This window comes from Notolabrus celidotus, chromosome 1 (genome assembly GCF_009762535.1).
Source record: "Notolabrus celidotus isolate fNotCel1 chromosome 1, fNotCel1.pri, whole genome shotgun sequence".
Taxonomy (NCBI): domain Eukaryota; kingdom Metazoa; phylum Chordata; class Actinopteri; order Labriformes; family Labridae; genus Notolabrus; species Notolabrus celidotus.
Window position 1 is genome coordinate 21,138,992 of NC_048272.1, and position 22,461 is coordinate 21,161,452.

General features: G+C 37.7%; 1 long non-coding RNA gene across 1 annotated transcript; it reads left to right on the plus strand.

Annotated features, from left to right (window-relative positions):
• The first annotated feature begins 133 nt into the window (after positions 1-133).
• Positions 134-8,914, plus strand: LOC117823148. The gene is made up of 2 exons (XR_004633324.1): positions 134-383; positions 7,966-8,914. It is a non-coding gene; the product is annotated as an uncharacterized LOC117823148 (long non-coding RNA).
• The last annotated feature ends 13,547 nt before the right edge of the window (positions 8,915-22,461 follow it).

Here is a 22,461-nt window from a genome sequence, read left to right on the forward strand (position 1 = left end):
CAACCCAGCTACTTATAAAATAAAAAGAAGCGATTTCAATTTGATTTATGACAACAAAGGTGATGATACTTTAATTTTGATGCAGGTATTTCTCAATACCACCCATCACCCCCCCTTCAATCCACTTCAGCTCACCCCGCTGTCAATCATCAGCAGGAGGACAGTCCACTCTGCCTTACCTAGCGATAATTAAGCGTTTTGGGATTCTGTGCAGCATTTCTAAAAGATGGAGCGACTAATTCTCGCAGTCACACCTCTCAAAATGGAAATATTGGTTTTTCTTTTATGCCAGGAAAAAGTTCACACGTGGGGATCACACTGCTGTGGGCCTTTAGAGGAGTTTGGGCGCTGTAACAGGTGACGAGGACGCGAGGACAATTAAAGTAAGTCAAACATTTTCTTTACCCTTTTTGTTGCCTTTATTGATTTATTTTTTTGTTAAACACTGTTAAACTTTTCACACGAAATTTCCACGAGCATGTTTGACATTACTAGTAAGAAAAAAATAAATAAAACAGAACCGTAAAAGAGGGGAAAAGTGCAAACTTTAACATTTTCATAACAGTAAAAAGCATATTATTTATTCTTGCATGTTTTTCAAGTAATGTGTAAAGTTGACCGTCATTATTTGAAATACATCTCTTGTATTAATTATTTTGATTATCTACTTTTTTTAAACTATTGCATATTCAATGTGAATTAAGAATTATTTATTTATTTTAATGATACTACAACACTAACTCCACCCCTCACTAGTAGAAGTATTAACTAAAAATGGTTATACATTAAAAGTAGAATTTTTGCTGGTAGTTTTTAAATGTATAAACAGAGCAAAGCACAATAAATAAAAAGATGAACTTTTAGAATTAACATTTAAACAATTTAAAGTCTTTTCATTTTCAAATCCCATCTTTTTAAACTTGTATATTCACTTTAATCTAATCCTGTTCATTTTACTTATTTTTCACACAGCTTCATATCTTTAAAAATTAATTTTATATTATTCTTTTTTATAAACTCTGCCCTGTAAGGGGACCTTGAGTGCTCTGAAAGGCACTTTTAAATACATTTATTATATTATTATTATTATTATTAAAGTTAGAACTAGAGCTAGCAAACACATCCTCACTTTTTCATAACATTTACATAGGTCACATAATTTGAAGCGTTATGCTAATTTAAAAAAGGAGAATCTGTGATTATAACTTTAAAGGTTATCATGAAGTTAATCATAGCTATGGCACTACTTTTCAGATTTAAGAAAGCAGTTTGGTTTTAAAGTGTGGTCACAAACTAAGAGTAAGATTTACAGCTCACTCCATGATTGAATATAATAGTCTGCACTGCTGAGTTTGCATCCACTCACTTTGAAAACATTGATTGAGATTAAAAAGAATTGTCAGGCTGAACTAATGACTCCAAGAAACGATGAAAAAAAGCTTTACTTTGCAGGCTGCTTTAGTTCTGATGTCTTTTCAACACAGGAGATTTAACAGTGGATGGATATTTAATAGGTCAGTTATTCTCCTCTGTGCAGGAAATTCTACTGCATGATTAATTCCATCTAATATTGCAAAGTGAAGAAGGAGTAACTTAAGAAGCATATTCAGTTATACAGTTCCCTTAACTTTTTACAGCATCTTTCATGCATCACAAGGACGTCGTCATGTGATCAAACGGGCCCAGTCGTCACCTGAGCTGTGTTTATTTTCAACGACATAGTGCAAAGAAGTAAAGTCGGAGTGAAATGTGAGTTCTCTCTGTGCATGAATCTTAACAACTGTGTGATCAGTCCATGTGACGTTAGCTTACGTGAGTCAATAATTGTCATGGGGAATTGTTCAAATTGAGCTGTCTTTGCATGAAGCTGGCTTAAAGGATTCTGGCTGTAGAGATAAATATGTAGTAAATAATAAGAAGTCTTTCAACTGTTGTGAGTTGTGCTGTTTTAATAGGACTACTTTTTTATTAGCGAGCCCAAATTGGCCCAAAACGCCATATGAATTTATTGCACATCTTTTAAGCCTTTGCCATATTTTTAACATTTCCTAAGAGGAACATGAAACCCATTTCCTTCCTAAGAAGCTTCTCAGTATCTTTCATCACAGCCTCATGATGGCTGAAGAATAAAACAGCCTGCTTTTTATATGACAGGCCACAGAGACAGATGCCACAGGGATACAGTGAAGCAGCTGCAGACGTTACAGATACGCCAAAACATTTCTCCTTTTGTTTGAGATTCAGAGATACCCAGAGAGAAAGTATGCTGAAAATTTCCAATGTACACAAAGCTGTCAAATGTCTTTTTGTACAAAGAAAGTGATGGATGTCGAGGGGAGGGCATATAAAAAAAAGCCGGCCCTCAGATGTACTCAGGAGGATTCACGGTACGAGAGCTGCCTCATGGGTGCAGAAAAGTACAGCGTTGGAAGGAAGCATTCAGAATAAATTATTTGTCATCAAACATGCCTTTCTTGTTACGTGCCACGTTGAAGCTACGCAGCAGGGCTCTCAGGGGTTAAACGAGCTGGGCTGATTTATTTGCCTCAGCTGGGTCTGACTGTATTGATTCCAGGTCACTTGACTGGCTGACTTCAGATCGTGTTCAGGTGACTTCAACACAGATGGAACAAAACGGCAGTGCACCGAGAAAGCAGCTTTCCTCTCCTATAATGAGTTCCATACCGGCGCAGTATTGAGTGCAGGGTAAGATGTTGAAGAAATGATATTAATACGCCTCCAATATTGCCCACAGAGATCTTTCTGCCATGCTATGTAAGAAAGGCGGCAGAGTAATAAAACGTGTAATGCAGAGCAGAGATGGCTGAATGGTATAAATCCTCTCGTGTTCCTCTGAGGCTCCTTAATGCAACAAAAGCAAAACATACAGGCCTGTAGTGTTCCCATAATGTCCCCCTTTACCTCAGCAGAATCAAAACAACCTGTTCTACAGAAACCCTCAGTACACACAACACAAAGCCTCATAATACGCGCAACAAATTAACTGTTAAATCACCTCCTAATAATGCACACAAGGTGCACCGAGGAGAAATCGATTTCAGTCATGATATGCTTGAAAAATTGCAGCGTACAGTTTATCAGATTTACCACTAAATTACATTGTGAGAGCAGTTTTTGACCAGCGGCATGCTGGGAAATGAAGCTATGTGGCAGCTGTAATGCAGAGCTGCAAGTTTGTTTTGAATTATTCTGCATATCTGCTTCAGATATCATAAATTGTATTATCTTGCGAGTGATTTAAGCAAATATAGAGAATTTAGGTTCATGATATAACACAGATTATAGGTTTACTACATGTAGAGCATTTTGTATATTATCTGCACATGATCCCCTCACACTTACATACGTCTTATTATCCTTTTCATTATAGAAATAATTAAGATTGGAAAATCTGAATATGAATAAGGTCTATTTAGACATACATTTAGATGTTTTTGCTTAAATTAGAGCCCTAAAATTTAAGATTATATGATAAATAACAATTAAAAGAAACCCAAAAAACTGCAAACTAAAAGCTAGTTTTTAGCACTGCAGCTTTTACATGTAAAAAATAATATTTTTTTAAAAGTTAATTTACTTCAGATTCTGTCTTTTGTTTTGCTTATATATTTTTTTAAATGTCTTAAACGGCTGAGAAAAAAATATTTTTGTAGTTTAAAAAAATGTATATCATCCCTAAAATTATTTAATTCTTTAAAGCAACAATTTTAAATCAGTTTTATTCAATATTAAATCAATGTTTTATTGAATTCATCAGTTTAAATATTAAAATGAATGAAAATAGTTTGACAACCACACACGAGATTGATATTTTCATACTTAGCATTCAGCAAACGGTGAAAGCTTTAGTGCAGCAGTTTAATCAGAAGATTTCATTTTAATGCATTCAATTAAAAATTAATGTACAATAAAATTGGAGTCATTTGGTTCCATCAGTAAAACAAAAGAAGAAAAGAAGTACAGAAGTGTTTTGGTCAGCATGAGAAGTGGTTTGGTTTCCTCTGCAGAGCGTGTGACGTGTCACTGACTCAACACTGCCACCTAGAGGCTGAAAGCTGAACACTCCACATGCATATCACTGAAACTCTCTGCAAACATTATTCAGAGTAATGCTTTGAATTTAGCTTGAGGTTACTTGTTATTTTGACGCTCATTAACGAGTGAAGCTTTTGTTTATGGATGCAGGCGATGTAAGCTGTGGGTAGTGTTGACTTTAAAAGGGACTGTTATTCAAAGAAGTTAAATCAAAATAATTGAATGCACCTCAGGCTAGAATATTGATTGTTTTCTTTTGTTCACAAACTTTTTGGATTGGAACACTTTTGAATGAATTCTTTGAGTTTAACTCTAAATAAACTTTTTTTAAAAGTTATTTATGTGTTGTTAATATTTTGTGAGTTTTAGATAAGTTTTGGGGAGTGCTCACGAAGCTGATGCAGAAATAAAAACATGCAGCTATGTTGCTTCATTTCAAGTTGTTTTAAAACTTAAACTTAAATTTGAAATAATGATTTATCCATGCTGTCAGGAGGGATCAGCTTCCACTTCATTTAAATGGATTTGAACTTTAATTTAAATCAGATAATTTGACTCCATCCGAGCAGTGACCCCCGTTATCCTGAGTCAAACACAAGCTTCAACATGTCACCTATGCTGAAATGAAGCAAACAAGGGTGAGAATGAGTTCCCGCCGTCTATAAGCTACCTTTATCCATTAGCATATTTAGCTTAAACTTAAACCCACTCAAAACGGCCTCTCTGGTCTGTAATCGATTTCACCTCCAGCCTTAGGGGGCTTACAGTGAAGTATTGCTGCCCGGTCGACGTCGGCAGCTGGATAAAGAGCGAGGAAATAAAATGGCCGGCTCTGCATAAAAGTTGGTGTGTGATCCCTGGCCCTGCGCTGAGAAAGAGCCACGGACTCCTCTAATCTAAGGGGACCTTTAGTGTGTGGATTAACCTCAGCTGAGAGCGAAGGAGGAGAGCATGCTGGGTTGAACCCTAACAAGCTGCAGAAAGAAACTGCGTCTCCATTTATAGACCTTTATTTTTGTTATTCGTCCCAGCAGACGAGAACTTTGTAGAAGTGCAATTTAACTTTGAAAGTTGATAATAGCAGAGGACACAAAGACTTTCCTAGTTTAGCAAAGGGGAATGTTTATTCAATAGAGCTTAAAAACACAGACTCCCTGCTTATCTGTCCTAAATAGTCTACTGCACCCGACCTCGCCTCCACCTTCCCAGCGTATTGGTTTACCCCTGCCAAAAATTTAATTCAATCCCACTAAGTTGCTCCGGCTTTAATTAAATCGACCAAAAGCCTTGGCAGGATTTAATTTACTTCCTTGTTAAGTGAACTTTACAGTCACTGAAGAACTTTCACTAGTAAACTGCAGGGAGGAATGCTGAAACTTCAACAGCGTTAGAATAAAATCAGACTCTTTCTAAATATCTGTGTGAGGAGACAGAAATCAGTGTCCCCTTTGCTTTAGGGCGACGTCGCTGATAGTTAAAGAGAAACGTGCCTGCATGTTGCACGCCTGTTGCAGGGCAGGCAACACTTTTTATCATCATCATAAATCTCAGCACCGTAAAACAGAGGCACAGTAAAACGTGATTCAGCTGACAGTCATGAAGAAATGAATGCCTTGATGAAATGGCAGTCATCAATCATGGCGTCAGTTTCGGATGCTAACGTCCCGTCTAAGCTCTCTACTAATTGATAAGAACTGTGGACATAAATCAGCTGCTGTGTCTTGATGTTTGTGTGCTGTTGTCGCTGTGGTTGGTGTTTCAGAGCCTCAGATAAATTTTCCCACCGAGCAGAAGACGTCTTGTTCGGGTCGGTCTCTGATGATGTGGATGCTTTTCTGTTACAATCACAGTTTTAGCCTTCAATCAACCTTAAAATGAATCACAAACTATTGATTTTAATGTAAATTAATGCTGTTTTATGGCAAGAAAAGTTAGAAATCTCTGAATGTGAATATTTCAGGATTTGATTTACTTTGAGAAAGCCAGACTTTCTCATAGTCTTTTTTAAATGTTTTACAGAGATTTTTATTTTCTACTTGGAGTCTCACGTTAAAGTTTGAAGTCTATAATTCAATAATAATATTTTCTATTATTTCTTGCTTTTTAAAGAGGAACGTGAACACCTATTGTTTGCTCTCATGTGCTAAAATGCTCCAGAAATTCAATAACCCTTCTTCGGTCCTCGTATCTTTAAATATCTTTGATTTGGGGACAAAACGAGTCGTGTGGAAGTCAGCTTGAGCTATGAAAAATACTGATTAACATTTCATAAATAAGCTACTAACAATTAATTCATAGACAACATATATCAGGGAAATCAATAGAGAAAAATGACCATTTATCTCAGCCTGAGTTATAATAGAAACAGACTTAAGCGAAAGTTACAAATTGTCAAAAGGCCCTTCGTGCACAAATTCGCTTTTAATTTTGACTGCAAGTACATCCACAAATTTAAAAAAAAAATGAGCTGAATTCTGGTGTTAAAGTTTGAACCCTATGCCAAATTGTTTATTTTAAGAAGGAGATAAAGATTTGAGTACATCAAAGCTGCTTTGTGAACCAGCTTTGACGTACAACCCAGGCTAGAAAATGAATATTTATCTTAGCCTTTGTCATAGTAGAAACAGACGTGAGCAAAAGTTAAGAATTGTCAAAAGGCGCTTGGTGCACAAATTCGGTTTTAATTTGGACTGCAAGTATGTGCACGAATAAAAAAAGAGCTGAGTTCTAGTCTTAAAGTTCAAACCCTACGCCAAATTATCCACAGCAGTTTATCTCAAGAAGGAGATAAACATTTGTGTACGTCAAAGCTGCTTCGTGAACCAGCTTCCCAGGGTAGAAAATGTAAACTATGTGACTAAACCTGGCAGTTTTCTTCGGATGAAAAGAAAGAGTCTAAATTAGAGGTTGTGCTTCATATTAAGTATAAGATGAGACAAGATGGTCCTTTATTCGTCCCACAATGGGGAAATTTACAAGGTTATAGCAGCAAAATGGATAGTGCAAACAATAACAGCTAGCATACAAAGTAGTAAATATAAAATTATAAGTAATTGAAAGTAAATTAGTGTATCCTATGTACAGAAAATAAGTAAATTTGCAATATATCTACACAACATAACTGTACATTCCTTCACATGGTTCAGACGTTACCTGTCTTTGTCTAAATTCATAAAACAGGAGATGTCTGGTTAAATACTTGTACAGTAGTCCCAAATTTTTAGCACTCGTTGATCATTTTTGGTACCAAATGCTTCACCTTAGTGTTCATCCACTTTGTTCAGCATATTTCTATCATAAGAATAAAAAACTGACTCACTTTCTACTTCCTCGAATCGCTAAATCCACGCCATCTCTTTTCCCTCATGAGCATTATTGAATCCACCGACCATATGTTATCCAATATCCAAATTGCTAAACAGCTTTATTCGTGTTGTTGGCAGAGCAGAGCAATGGAAGATATTTGGCATATCAAGATGCTTTGAAGGATTCGGGACCAAATTGTCATTCGATATGTTGTGTCTTTGTAAAATGAAATTAATTGAATTAACTTCCCAAAGTTTTTGTTTGAATTGTGTTTTTTTTTATCCTCATTAAGCCAGGTCCTTCTTCTCTTTTTGGGTGTAATACTCAGACCTGGGATATACGTTTGTGTCAAGCAGAACTGACGCAAAAAAGCAGACACTCTCATGGTTTTTATTTAAGATATCTCATAGATGTCATCTATTAGCTGCATGAAAAATGCTTCAAGCAGTAAGGGGCCACACTGTGTTTCTTTTCGTATTTAAATAACTTTCTGGGCGACAGAGCAGAGACTTCCATGTCTTAAATCTCTCTTTACTAAAGGAAAACATGAAGACAGTGTGTTTCCTCTTCTCATCTTTTCCTCCCCTCTCTCCATCTTGACAGTCATCCACCACGGAGCAACAGATGGAGCCACAACAGGATATTCCCTCTAAGAGGATTCATCTTCCTTTGCCTGTCACTGTGGACTTTTGTGTGTTTGTGTTTGTGTTTGTGTTTGTGTGTGTGTGTGTGTGTGTGTGTGTGTGTGTGTGTGTGTGTGTGTGTGTGTGTGTGTGTGTGTGTGTGTGTGTGTGTGTGTGTGTGGACAGACTCTTTCATCATGACCCAGCTCCCCGGGCTTTACTGGAACAAGTCGTGGACTTGTTGGTTAAGCCCTCTGACACTACCCGCGTCGGCCTGCTTGGCAAACAGGAATCCTCAATGGAGCCGGCTGCGAGCTACATTAAGAGAAGTCGGCCAGGTGGGATTAGAAAGTGCTCTTGGTGTCTTGATTCTCAGACCTCTGACCAAAAACCCAGCGGTGTGTGCCAGCTCTGGCTCAGTGTCAAGTTCACTCACCTGTCGAGTAACAAGGTTACACAAGAGCAAGTGTATGCTTCACTGCGTAAGATAAAAATGTGTTAATTTGTGTTGTAAAGCAAGATATTACCAGCACAAAAATGTGAACGAGTGCCTGATTTTTAGATAAAACATGTTAGCATTGCTAAATAATAAATCCAGCATCATTCTGGGACTACTTTCTTGAGGTTTCCCAGACAAACATTTGAAAAAGAAGTCCTCTTTAAAGTCAAAATCATGTTTTTAGATGAACTGAGGAGATTTTTGGTTCAGTATTTATTGAAAAAGCAGAATGAGTGTATATTTTAAGTGCACAAGTATTTTTAGGGGTTACACCGGCTTCACTGGTGGTATTCCAAAGCCTTCCTTAAAGTTGCATAAACCCTTGATTTAAACCAAAAACCTGCACTCACGGCTGCTCGAGTGTTTCAATCACCAATAAACAATGATGCCTTTAATGACAATAAAACACCAACCACACTGTCACCCAGTACGATGAATCTCGTGGTTATTTCAATTCATGTCACGACCGTCGCAGAGCCAGAACCTCACAAAGCAATTTACAGACCGGAGCGAGCCTTTGTTTTAGGCTCACAGCAGAGATAAGACTCACTGCTTTGTCTGCGGTGGCCACCAGCACGCTTTAATTAAAGTGTATAATGAACAGACATTACACGAAAGTATGGCACTATCGGGAAGATGAACAAAATAGTTGACAATGATCAAATGTGGTCAACAGGCTGCATTGTGAGGGGACCAAAACAAGCTACATTCACGTGAGCTAAACATGGTATGATTCAGACTCTCAAGTCTTTAATTAAACAGAAATACATTTAGAAAAGGTTCGTGTTGGATAAATTGTTGAAGGGGAAGTGACCATGCGAGTGGCAATACATGAACACTTGAGTCCTCTGAGCAGGACTCTGCAGGCTCCTCAAGCACGCTTCTTTTTTAACACCGTCTCGTGACGAACAGCTGATGTCTGATTTTATCAAATATGTCTGCATCACTCTTTTGTTAGTTTGTGAATTCCTTAAAAAAACACCCTTCATCTGGCGCGGCACTCATGGCACACTTAAAGGAGAATATTTCCACTTTTGGAGAACCATAGCTGGGTTTTCTTCCTGCCATCCTCCACTTTGGTGCTCCTTATTTTTGTGTCCCTGCGTTCATCATGACAGAAAGGTCTCCACAGTCACGTGACGTTGGTGAGCTAAATATCAGAGCTGTCACCGTCTCGACAGAAAAGGACTGAATGTTCAGGAATGAAGCATACTGCTGCATCCATACCAATGAGTGGTTCATTAGTATCTTCGGTCCAATCCTGCATTATTAAGCAATTCATCCCCACGGTATATGACCTGTGCACAGCTCATCTCATGTACAAAGACACTTTTTTTAAAGCTAAAATTTCCAGGTCTAGAGCTGCTGCTATTTAATGCCCGGACACAGCTCATTTCCATTTTTTCTTTTTCCATTTATTTTGGAATGTTGCCTTCATTAAAAGAAAATATTAAGCACCTAATTAAAACACATGTAATGCTCACTAACAAGGTAGTCGGAAGAGGCGCAAATCAGCTTTTATAACCTAAAAAAATGTGACGTGCAGGTCGGACAGGGGCGCCACCAGTGCAACAAAACACTTAATGGATGCAGGGCCTGGCGCAATTTCTGAAGTTATTCGAGATCGTGCTTTTAAAAGTTGTTATGCCAAGCTCTTTCAGTTCACCTAAATTTCATCAGCCATTTTATTGCTTTTGTTATTGCGAGTTAGACATTGCTTAACTAACAACCCAGAAAACAAATATTATCAAATCCAACATTATTTTAACTTTGTCTTTGAAAAAAGAACAAATTACTTTTTACTCTTTCCCTTCCAAGACTAGCAAATTAACTACAACTCACTCTTTCTGTCGTGATGAAATCTGTAGGATGAAGGTGGAGGAACAGTTTGATTTTATCCACCGTTGGTCCCCATTTCCTGCAGACTTTGTGCTGCAGCAGAAGCTACTCACTGCGATAAAGACTAGCTAGAAGGAGTCTTCTTCTGCTGCCGCTTCTTTGTCTTCTTATGTCGAGTGGCAACCTTCAGTTTTGAAATATGAAGCCTATTTGCCAAAAACTGCAGTTCATCGAGCGTCTACTTGAGGCTGGCTGCAGAAACCACATACACACCCATTCAAAGAAGACTATCTTTACAGCAGAAATAAATATGTTTACCGCCTGGTCCAAAAAACTGTTTAGGTCTGAATAGATCATTTCTCTCTCGGCACACACTGTACGGGGGGGGTGAATTATTTTATAATTCTTTATTTTTGAAGATATTAAACTTACGAGTTTCGCTCAAATAAGTGCATGGCTGACTTGACTGACAGGCGGGAACACTGTAGCTGTTAGCAAAAAGGCAAAGACCCGCCTCTTCACCTCACACTAGCTTGGACAAAGTTAGGTTGAGTTCAGCATTTCCAATATGGCATCCACTAACGATTGGCTTCAAAGCAGAGCATCACGGATACTCCATCCATTTTTTCTACAGTCTATGGTGGCAACCAGCCTAAAGAACCACTACCGCCCCCTACTGTGAACCAACTAGTTACATTTATTATCCTCTATACTGCTTTTATTCAAATATTTGTGTCTGTGTGGTGGGAGTGATTTTAAGCATGATAAAATAGCCTACTGTACTGACATTTCACACATGCACGGTTCAATTAAGATCCTGTGGACGTGTACTGACTTCATGACTCTGCTTGTAGACGCCTTTTCTGTCAGAGAGAATAAAACGGTTGATTTAACTCCGTCTGTTCTCTGAGGGGTATCACCTCTTTATTTTTTTTCCTTTGTGTTTAATCTCCACCCTGACAGGACGGAGCGAGAGGAACTCTGAATTTCTCAAGGGATCCAATTATATTTTCTCTCACGTTTGCTGCAGTGTAATGAAACAGGATCTCTCTGTGCTGTATGTTTTTATTTTCATCTCGGTAGGCTTAAACGCACAGGTTTATTTTTCTTTTCCAACATTAAATAAATCACATTATTTAACCATCTCAATAATTTTTACTGACACACATCATGTGTGTCAAAAACGGTAATTCCTGCAGTGAGTCTTGTGCAGAAACCATCATATTTAATGCACAATAGGTTATTTAATAGGTCTTTTGAAAGTCTCTGAGGCACATTTTGGATTTAGATGTGAATATTTTCCCTGAAGATCATGTTGAACTCATCCATGAAGTTTCAGCCTCAGCAGACATGGAAACTTCAAGAGCTCAGTAGCTTGAAGCTACAATCTTTATTTGCAGTCGAGCACAATTTGTCACCGCCAACCGGAGTTCAGTCTGGAGGCTTCGGGATCCTCGGATGACGTTCTGCGGAGTAGACTTCCCCAAACAAGAAGAGAATAGCATGTTATAAATCTGGTGTTTAAGAATTTAAAGCAGCATGTAAAGATAAAGGTTATATTTGAGGGATGGACTAAAAAGAAAGTGGAGAATGATTTAATGTGCCGGTTTACAGTAAGGATGGGCATTTCAAGCCAAAATACTGTTCAATAATCATTGGCATCTATTCAACGATTATTTGAATAATCACACAAACACACACTTGTCCCATTAACGTCCCGTTTGTGCGGCAGTCACATTAACCAGCAGCATGATGAGGTGTTGCTAGTAGCAGCACTGACAGCGTTTGTCTCGATCTTTATATCAGTGTTTCACATTTTACAGCCATGCTCAATCTCTGGAAATACGTGTGTAGTAGTGTGAGATTTAGAAATGGAGAAAATTGCGTGACTGCTGCTACTATTTCTTCTTTTGCTATTTAATGCAGTTAGCATTCTTCTTCTGTTCTGTGGGCAAACAGCTTTAAGAAGCTCTATAGCCACCGTCTGGTGGGAATACCGTATTACAACCAGGCACTGGTAAAAACGGAAAATTTATGATGAGAAAATATTTGAAGTAGCTCTACGATCTTTACAAAATAAGCGAATATTTGAACATTCACATGGGTCATGATTTTAGAATACTACCGACTTGATCGAAGAGTTAACATGAATATTATCTCGTCTTAAAAGTGCAATTTTCAATCATTTTACTGGCCCCTGGTTGTAATACAGTTTTCACGCTAGATGGTGGATCTGAGTTTTTTCCTAACCACATTAAATCACATAAGAAGACGAACTGCATCTTTGTGTATAAAGCGCCAAATCCCAACAAACATTATCCTCAGACTCTTTCCAAACAGAGCAGGTCTAGATCGTCCTCTATGTTCTATTATTAACTGAGACCCAACATCAAGACAGGATAAGATCCAGTCCCCACACAGACAGTACTCAGTCTGATCTCATCTTAATCCACCATGAGCAGAGCACTTTGCAGCATTTAGCAAGTTACAGTGGCAAGGACAAACTTCCTGTAACAGGCAGAAACCTCCAGCAGGACCAGACTCAGGTTAGACCTAGTTGGAGAGAGGATATATATTTGAAAATCATTGCCCATCTCTAGTTTACAGAAACGCCCTGCTTCTAAACATCCTGGTTGGATGTGGAGTCGTTGGATACATGGAGTGGTGTGTGTGTTTGCAGGCATTCGGGGTGCTTGTTCAGAGAGTTTGTAAATGTATGCATAGTTTGCGACAGCTTGCATGCAAAGTGTCTAAATGCCACTGCGTGTGTGTGTGCAGAGAGGAAACAGAGGGAGCTGAAACTGCAGAGTGAGGAAATAGAGCAGAAGAATATAAAGAAATCCTGGATAATTCCGCCTTGAGATGTGTGAGGGCTGCAAAGAGCAACGCAAGAGCCGAGCATCCAGAGGTCGTTCCCATGGCAACCTTTGCCCGGGGAGATGGTTGACCCTCCCGCCCTGCGGTACAGCGGAGCACAGATTGTGGGTCACATATGGCACCAGCGATCCAATCAGGCCTAATCTGGCTTGACTTGTGGGTCATAAATTATAGTGCAGGGCTGGTTTACACTGCAGCTTATCCCCGCGCAGACACTCGGTATGTAATGGACGTGTTTATGGAAAGATGATGAAGTGACCCATTAAATATATATGTCAACAAATGTATGCTTTGTCTATCGGCAGCCAGCAATAGTAGATGAGCAGAGTATGACACCAGGATGAGCTTTAAGCTGCTGTCAGAGAGGTTTGAAGGAGGGATCGATATGATGTTCAGTTCAAACGTTACACGACTCGTTTAATTATTTACTCTTAATGTTTGAGCTTTATCACATGATTACTAATGCAATTAAAACTTAATTATATTTAAATAATGCATAACCTTACTACTATTATGTGAGTGTTATAGGCTGTTCTTTACAGATCCCCAGTATATTAAATAAGCAGACAGTCACACAAAACAACTGCAACATTTACTAAAGGTCAAACATTCGAATAATGATAATTTGTGTAAATAAAAATTATAAACTTAATTGTAAATCTCTTTATAACACAAATATTCTCAAATAAAAAACATTACATTTTAATAAACTATTTGAAGCATTTTTTTGTTTCCTACTTTACACAAATGCTGCTTTTTTTTGAATAAAATAAAATAAAGATCAAATAAAAATAGAATAAAATGAAGCTCAAATAAAAGTAGAATAAAATAAAGATCAAATAAAATAATAATAAAGTATATACAGTTAGAGTTAGCTATGTACAAAAGTGCTGGGATTGAAGGAGATCTATACAAGAATGTTAAAGTGGCAGGGATTGCACAGTGTATTGCACGGTTAATTTTGTCATAGTTTCGACCAAATATTACAGCTATTTGTCCACGCTGTCACTTCTGTGTAATGTTTATGCAGCCTAGAGAAAAAAAGTAGCATATATTTTTTTTTATCCATTTGCATCTGAAGAATTGAATATAAGAAGCAACAAATTACTTTAAAATATTTTGATTGCATTAAATTAAGAATTTCAAAGATTTATATGCATATGAAAATAATCAAAATGTGTCCATGCTGCATGAAATGTACTCGTTGATGTGAATGTTGTATAGAGGTAATGCTGCTTGTTTGGGCTACACTACCAGTCAAAAGTTTGGACACACCTTCCCATTCAATGTTCATTCAAATTTTAATTATTTTCAACATCGTAGATTACTGAAGACATCAAAACTATGAAATAATTTGGTTTTGCCTTAATATAGATTACAACAGTAGTCAAATAGGGCTATCCATTGTGTACTAACCCTACCTCTGAACAACACATAACTGATGGTCTCAAACACATTAAGAAGGCAAGTCATTCTACAAATGAACTCTTGACAAGGCTCATGTTAATTAGAAACCATTCCAGGAGACCACTTCATGAAGCAGACTGAGAGAATACCAAGAGTGTGCAAAGCTGTCATGAAGGAAGAAGGGGGCTACTTTACAGAATCTAAAATATAAAACATATTCTGGTTTAACACTTTTTTGTTAATTAAATGATTCCATATATGTTCTTTCATAGTTTTGATGTCTTTGGTATTAATCTACAGTTTTTAAAATAATTAAAATAAATACAAACCCTTGAATGAGAAGGTGTTTCCAAACGTTTGACTGGTAGTGTATGTCAGAAAAATCTCTCTATTTATTTTTTTTTACTAATTTTATTTGCATCTGCAGAATTAAATATAAGAAGCAACAAATATGACTATAAAATATTTTAATTGCATTAAATTAAGATTTTCAAAGATTTGCATTCATATAAAAACAATTAAATGTTCCGGCCAAGCGGCATGAAATGTACTCGTGGATGTAAATGTTGTTGTAGGGAGGTAATGCTACTTGATCTTACTGGTATTTGGTGTACATTAGAAACCAGTCTAAGTCTAACATCAGAAGTACGAGTAATGGGAAGTTTCGAAGAGTCAGGTCTGCGTGAAACTAGTGTCAATGAAAATCCCAGATGATAGAAATGTGCAGAAAAAAAAATCCTACTTTACTTAAAATTAAAGAAGAAATTAATCATTTTGGAGCAGAGATCTTAAGTCCTCTGCAGGTGGAAATTATAATTATTATTGCAAAGTTGAAATAGTTGAAAAGTTGTAAGATAACAGTGGAATGGACACGATTTTAAATGTTGCCATGTCAAAAAAATCACATTTTATGACCTTTGAATGAAGAATATGTTTCCAATATGTTTCAAATGACCCTCACCTGAATGAAAAGTGAAGTTTTATTACCAAAGTTTCTGTAATCAGATGTGATTTCGTGATTTTAACCTCCCGCAGAGTCGTCAGGGTGAGAAGCTCTGTGAGGATGTGAAATCCAGGAGCTGCCGCAGAAACACAGATATGATTTAAATTATTTAAACTTCATGTTTCTGACGAATCCAGACAGCGTGGACAGCCGACCAACCTCGGAGGGGCCTTATAGGTTTATGTGCCTGTATGGAAAGGGTCACACACACACACACACACACACACACACACACACACACACACACACACAGAGAGAGAGAGAGAGAGAGAAATGTGGCAGCGTAATAAAAACTCCCACTTTCTTCAGGTTCAGAGAGCTGTTAAATCCTATTTTAGGTCAAGTCAGCTTCATGTCGGGATCATCTAAATTCTTAACACTCAGTTATGCATTAATAAAACCTCGGTGTGTATGTGGAGGAATGTTAATTTTCTGCACTGAGAAAGTTTTTTTCCTCTTTCATGTAATTTTTAAAGACAAATTCAACTTCAATAAAGATTTCTGCACACTCTAAAAACCCTGAATTTAATCTGGGTATAATAAACACAATGCTGAGGGAAGAAGGAGAAGTAGTGTCTGGAAGAGCTGCTCAGAGGTTTTAAATATTTAATGTGAATGAATATAGAGTAGTGTTGGTGGGTGAGCTGCTCTTGGAGGCCACGTTTGTATTTCTATTCTAAATAAGAGGATTTTCGTCCTCGTATCTGTCGGATGCAAAGGCTGAGAAAGCCTGAATCGGACACGCAGCGGCTCCTGATCTCTGGCTGTCTCTCGCCGCTCTGTCGCTGCCCTGTGGTCGCTGATTTCATGAGTGAGCTGGTAATAATCACGGGTGACTGGGTTCTCACCTTTCTGCTGGGATCTATAAGCGACGGCGCGGCTACACTGGTGGCCATATGGGAACGCTTGAGGTCTGATTCGGAGGAATCTTTACATCTGCTTCTCGTTTATTTATCTGCTTCTGATGTGCTTCCGGGGGGGGGGAATAAGAGGTGAATTTGGGGCAGATGTGACACAATTGTTGGAAGAAATGTGGACGTGACACTTTGTTGGAGTTTAACTCCAGGTTGCATTTAGAGTTGATGATGTTCGTGAGATCATATTGAAAGAAAAGAAGCCTTTAGAATGTAAGACCATGAACCTAAAGATAATTTCACACATCTTGAAGTATTTAAGGAAGAGTACTTTCAGGTGTTAATAAAACTATTCAATATATTCAACCTGGAAGAAACATTACCTCACATGTTTTTTTGTTGTCTATCTTGAAGGCAAAGTATTTTAATTGTTAGTGCATGCATAGTGATTGGTTTTTCATGTGTGTATCCAGCACCAGTAGGAGTAGAACCTGCAATTTTTTACAGTGCACGTGTGGAATCTGTCTGTCCCTGAAGAGCACAAGCGTCTCTGCTCTCTCTGCATGCACACGATAAAACTCATGTAGAAACATCCAGCCCATCCTCCCTAAGTCCATGAACATTACTCCACACTTGTCATTTGTATCAGGCTGAAAAATAGAGCACACTGAGTTTAATATGATATCCTACATAACTGTATCTTATCATTAAAACAGTACACTAAAATATTTAACAAGAATAGCGAACACAAAATAATAATCTGTCTAACAAATATCAACTCTACTCGTCATAACGTGTTTCTGGTTTCCCAAACCAAAGATCTGTGATTTATAATGTCTCAAATTTGTTTCAAATGATCCTCTGAAAATAAGAATATCATGAAAAAAAAAATTTAAAAACGTGAATTTATTATTTATTATTTAATATTTAAATGTTGTAAATATGGGGTCATCCCTATGTTCCCACAGCCCAATGGTCCCACATTACTGGGACATCTTCAAAATTAGGTCTTGTGTTCCTAAATTTCCCTTCAATTTGAGCCCTATCCTCCCACAACATTCTTGGAAGCACTTTTTAGTAAATTAATGAATAAATGAGTAATTGGATTTCCATCATCAGCAGAATGTGGGAACATGGGCACGCTCCTGTGGATATATGTTTTCGTCTTAGAGTTGTGAACTAACGTCTAAAGCTGTTTAAACACCACCAGATTATCAGCATTTATTTTTGTCTTTTTGAATGACTCATTTCACATCATGCAAATTATTTTTTGTGTAAATGTTAAATTTTGGCTATTTACTATAAATGCAAAAAATATATTTAGGGTTTGAAAAAGTACATGTAGAACATAATAAAATAGCACAAATGTCCTGCTATCAAGACTACATTACCCTGCTTTTTAAAATTAAATGAACTGATAACATTTATTTCATAAGACAGAAAATATCTAGTCTCAAAATTCTAGCTTTTATGGTGTAGTGGTTTATTTAGTTGGTACGTGTGGGTTCCACATGTATTCTAAATTATATTCAAATGTTATGAAATATAGAAACAGTAATGGGACTGTTCGTCTTTTTATCCAGCAGACATCAGGTTCGGGACACGACACGTCAGCCCAGATGGTCACTGATGCCCGTGTTGTCCTCCTGAACTCCGCCACTGTGTCTTTAAAATGTCTTCAAGGTTCACCGAGCATGATGGAACTTTCTGGTACAGTCAAGTGCACACAGCGTGAGCAATCAGGGCTTTTCCTGTTACTGAATCATGCAATGTTCAACCTCTCAGGCCGCTTGTTTTAGGACAGTTTGAGCACAAGGAAGAAGAGCTACACCGAGACGAGGAGGAAGAGATGACAGGAAGAGCAGAAATGTAAAGCTAATACGCTCTGATTCGTCCTGTAATGCCCTCCCTCTAAATTGGAAAAATTGACCTTCCTACGAGAGGTGACACAAGCCTGCACTCAGAGACCATTCAGAGGCTAAGTGGAGGTTTGTGAGCAGGCTGCATCAGACCCTGGAGGCCAAGCAAATATTTCATGAGTAATTTAATATCTGGAACATGAGAGCGCGCTCCACTCAGGATGCCGGCGCGGATAAAGACAGTGATCTAGAAAGAAGGAGGGAGACAAAGGCAAAAGGGCAGACCAATGAGCAGTTAATGCTTCTCACCAACTTTACTCCAAGGCTGCTCGAGGGATGATTGTGTACAACCACTACCTTTAAAAACTACGTCTTTCTACTGGATACAGGTCTACAGTCCTTATTCGAAGCGATTTCAATATCTGTCATTTATGTACTCTTTCAATTACTCTTTGAGTTTAATGTAGCTGTATAAGTGGAATAAGCCCTTCTTATGGTAATCATGCACATACATTCTGTTCTCATACTTGCGTGGCAAGGAAAAAAGAGCAACTTTTCCTTAGAATGTTCTTATTCAGGGGTAAAAACAAATATGAACCAGTATTTCTTACCTCTGCCTCATTCGTTAGCTGGCCCCACCATTTCGTTAGCTGGTCACACCGTTTTTTTAGCTGGTCACAGTTTTGTTACCTGGCCCAACAGTTTCGTTAGCTGGCCTCACCGTTTTGTTAGCTTGCCTCACAGTTTTGTTAGCTTGCCACACAATTTTATCAGCTGGCCTAGTTTCGTGAGCTGGCCACACTGTTTGTTATCTGGCCATACAGTTTCATTAGCTGACCACACTTGCCAGAAACAAGTTTGCTAACGCTGGTAATGCACTGGACCTTAAAATCTTGACCAATTGAATTAAAACCCGCAGGAGAGCACACACATAAAGACAGTTCAAGACAAGTTTTTTACCATTACAATTCTCTGAACACACACTTGGTTGGGAGCAGTGAAACAGTCGTATTGACACCACACACTTTTATACGCACTATTATGACTAGCCTTGAATAAGGTCTTCTTACAAACTAGACCAAAGCTGAGTATCAGGGCGTAGTGGTGCTTGAGACAGTCATGTTTTAAAAGCCACCAGATGTCACTGTGTTTGCTGAGGTTATTCATAAATATGAATCTGCCTGTCACTACTTATATTATAACAGAGAAGTGTTCCTAATTTTATCATTAAAGTTTTGAGCAAAAATTTTACCAAGTAGTTTTCGTGAAGCCCCATCAGCAACGACACGACAGTCAAGATGATGCCTCTTGTTTGGACACATTTGTTCCCCACTTAAATGAATGCTACAGATCATCAAACTGCATACGGACAAAGTTAGACTCGGAAGAATGAGCTGCACTTAGCGTTGAATCTGGAGTACAAGTTGCACAGATGTGAAGATGAAGGCTTTCCTTTGGTTCAGCAACGTGCAGTTTCTGTGCAGCTGTGTTGCTCCGTGAATTACCATCTGATTTTTACACTCCGGCTAGCTAGCGGTACGGAAGTTTTGAAACAAAAATAGGCATCTTTTACACTGACTTTAACTATAATTATTCGGACACTTAAAAGAGTCATGGCAGATTTTTAATATTGCTGCTTTGATTAAGTTTTTTAGAGCAAAAACACAAGAAATACATTTTTACTATGCTTTAGTTACTTATAAAAAAGATAGGAGTCCCTTTGTTCGCTTTTATGTGTAGTTACTCCATGTGAAGCAGAACCCCAAAGTCGGCAAAATCTTGTCACTTTGGATTGCTATCAAACAGAACCTGTATATTCAGTCATTTAATAAAATATGTGAATGTCTCGGCCGTGTCCGACAAGTGTGAGTTACCTCAACAGACACTTAGATAACAGCTCATATAACTTGTAGTCAATGAAACAGGTTATTTTAGTGCATTTTAGCTATAACAAGCACTTTTAACTCCATTATATTTGTATTTTCTGTACAGAAACACAAGTGTAAATACTGGACTCAACAGTGTTAGAGATTTCCCCTCTCACGTACCTCGTGTGACATTTTCACCCATTTGCCAATTACAGTTTACGGGTGAGAGAGTAAACGATTTCTGGGTAAAGTTCAAGTAGTTTTCTGCCTTCAGCCTCCAACATGCAGCTTTCTCAACATTAATTTTGCAGAAGCTTCAGCATCCTCTGAAAAATTCTCCCTCATTCCCTAAATATTTAAAGATAACTAAGGCTTCTCACGAGCTGTGGTCGGTGTCAAATAACAGCCAAGAGCTTTAAATCCAAATTATTAAAGTCAATGTCTGCAGAGAAGTTGCTTTTTCACACTTTATGATAAACCGCCAAAAATAAGTTAGAAATCCAGACAAGAGGTCAACAATAGTCTCAGAAACAGCTCTCGTGGAAAATCTGTGGTTACTTTTCTTTTTTTTACCCCAAAAATTTCCCAAAAAAAAAAACCCTGCAGCATCAACTCTTGCTTATTTAAAAAAAAACACACGCACACACATCCAGAAACATGTCTGACTCCTGTATTATTGAATTTTTGAGAGTCTATTCATAATAATGTGCAACAAGACATCATGTATCCAAGGTTTTTTGCCTTAAGATGTTGATAGAAAACTTAGAGTAATGAGTGATTGAAGGTGAAGAGTGCAGACCTGTTCTTTATTTTAATTAGAATAAAACATTGAAAACAGAGGTGCGAACTTTGATCCAAGTTAAGATTTTAATCTGGGAAGCAATTTAAAGTACTAACAGTTGCAAAACATAACTTTTTGTATTTTGATATAATTGACTCAAATATGATGCTGAAAAATAGACAAAAATTCACTTTAATCAGTTATAAACATGAACTCGGCTTTTTATTACAGCTGCTTTTTCTATCTACACAATTAAATGAAAATATTTTGCAAGAAAATAGAAAAAGAAAGGTTGTGAGTGCAACAAAAATCCTTGAAGAAGAGGCAGAATTTATTTTTACAGAGAACTATTTGACTCCACTTTTTACAGACGAAAACATAAAGTAAATCAGAAAAAATGTTAAAGAGAAATATGGTTTTTTTTACCCGCTTGGCAAAAAACTTTTCCTCATCCCCAAATAACATAATCTTGAAGGAGTATGCTCTGTGAAACGGGAGCACCGGTTTGGTTTAGCCGTCAACATTCATGTAGAAGAGCTGGGTTTGTTTACAATTCGTGACCATTTGCTGCTACTGTTACTTTCCACTCCCTTTTCATTTTCCTACTCAGTCCATTTTCTAGTCTTCTGAAAAAAAGGTCAAAATAATAACTTGAAAGTGGGAATCTGACTAAAAGTGGATCACCAGTTTTTTTTCGTACGTACGAAATAAGAGAAAAAGTTGTGCGCCCTTTATTCCAAAGAATACAAATCAAAACCAGCTCTGTCCATAACTCTCCAACAGACTGATAGTAGTGTACCTTAACTTTACCCCTCACATCTAACATTAAATACAGAACTAATACTGAAAAGCAGCATTAAGAGAAAAGTAACCACAGTATACACACCATACGTAGAAAAATACTTTAAAAACAGTGCATCTTTAGATCTACATCTCATGTTTCTTGTGCTGATAATTGTTTCTGTTCTGTACTCTAAAGGCCTGATTGCTCAACTTGATCCTCCCTCTAAAGCCAGCACACACTGCAGCTGTATTGTGTAAACTGGATTTAATTCACAATTACTAATATCCTCGGTCGCGTTTCGTCGCTCCGGCACAATACCAGCATCTGTGCCCTGGAACTAACAAAACGTAAACATCACTGACCGTCTAATAAACCCTGCATAACAATTGTCCAATATCACCAACAGAGCAGCACAGCAGGCCTGTCAAACTCTGGATCTCTCAACATGTCAAAAGGTTTCTAATAAAAAACATGGCTTTTAAAAAGGGGAGACTTAGTGGTGAAAGAATCTGCAAAAGGACATATACGAGGGCTAGAGTTTAAGGAGTGAAGTGCTCTACGGAAAGCTGCAAATGTTGGCATGACAAGCTAATGTTAAAAAACTGGGAAAGGGGCATTGTTATGGTTTTAATGGTCACGTTATTATCAGTTACCTGTTGAGACATGGATCATTCATTCAGTCAGAAACAAGATCTGCATAAGTAA